Genomic DNA, 1,386 nt, shown 5'->3' with positions numbered 1-1,386 from the left:
GCTGCTCAGCAGCCGTGGCTGAGGGGGTGGGCACAGATGCCCGCCGTAATCAGCGGGGCTTGACTTGGGATCTGAACAACCTTCTCTCCAGAGGAAAGACCCCTTTCCACTCTCACAGTTCTGCTCACAAGTGTAGGTTTCAGGACCCCCTGAGGCTGTCCAGGGGTTCCACAGGGAAAATGTGCGACTTACGCTGCTCTCGCCCTTCCCAGGTCATGAGTGGAGGGGGTGGGAAAGTGGAGCAGTGGCTGACAGGAAGCATTAATTAACGTCACGGATGAGGCACTTAGACTTCTTAAGTGTTGTCATCTGTGGCATCTTACTGGTTCTTAGACCAGTTGTGAGATGCAGGTGAAGGACTTGCTGTCATGTCCCCGCTCCAGGTGGGCAAGCTGAGACCCAGGCACAGTGCCAGCTGGGTGGAGATGAGGGGAGTGGGGGCCTGACCGCAGGCTCCTGCCTCATCCTGCCTCCTCACCCTTCATACATCTCTGACCTCCCTGTGGGCAGTTCAGAGTCCCCTGGGGAGCTGCTGAAGCAGAAGGCAGAGTCCCACCCGGGTGTTGTTTCTGTAGGGCCTGGGGCCTGGGCATTTGTCATTAGTTCCTGGGTGGTGCTGGTGCTGACGGACTGCAAGCATAGTTGGAGAATCATCGTGGAACATTTTTCTGAAAACGAGACAGGTGGTTTGGTCCCCAGATTTGGACACTTTGAGACAGGCTGTTGCAGCAAATAGCGCTGGACTTCGGGAACATCAGCCATACAACCACTGATGTATCCAGCCAAGCATCTAGACCAGGACCTCTGTCTGCCGTGAGCAGAGGGAAGCCAGGAGTGTCTCGGGCAGAGGGGACGTATGACCCCCTGGGCATAAAGCTTCCCTCCCACCCAGCCTAAGCCTGGACCCTGCCTGCCTTCCCATTTCCTCCAGTATTTATTAACTCCTACTGCAGTGGCTCCAGGCAAGAACGGACAAAGGTCATGTGAATCGGCATCTAATCCCAGATTATGTATTTAAAAAACATTAAAATGCTTCCACACCAGTGCCCTCTGCGGACACCGGGCCTGCTGCCAGTACTGAGGCCCCGGAGGTGGATTCCATGGGACACTGGGCCCCTCTACAGGGGCTGAGTTCCTGAGCAGACTCCCAGCAGCTCTGGGATCCCCCTGCCCCCCTGGGTGTCCCACAGGGGGTGAGGGGTGGGGCAGGAAGGGCTGTAGACCTGGGCCCTGACAGTGTCACCTCCCCCGGCAATGTTCAGGCCCCAGTGGCTGCTTTGCCTGGAAAACTTGGAAGCCTTTGCTGACTTACCTGCCTGAAGCCTCATAACAACCTTGAGAGGTCGGTCCCACGATTACTCCTGTTTTGCAGATGGGAAGTAGAGG

Source organism: Bison bison, unplaced genomic scaffold (assembly GCF_000754665.1).
Source record: "Bison bison bison isolate TAMUID 2011002044 unplaced genomic scaffold, Bison_UMD1.0 scf7180017864471, whole genome shotgun sequence".
NCBI classification, from domain to species: Eukaryota; Metazoa; Chordata; class Mammalia; order Artiodactyla; family Bovidae; genus Bison; species Bison bison.
This window is presented reverse-complemented; position numbering follows the sequence as displayed.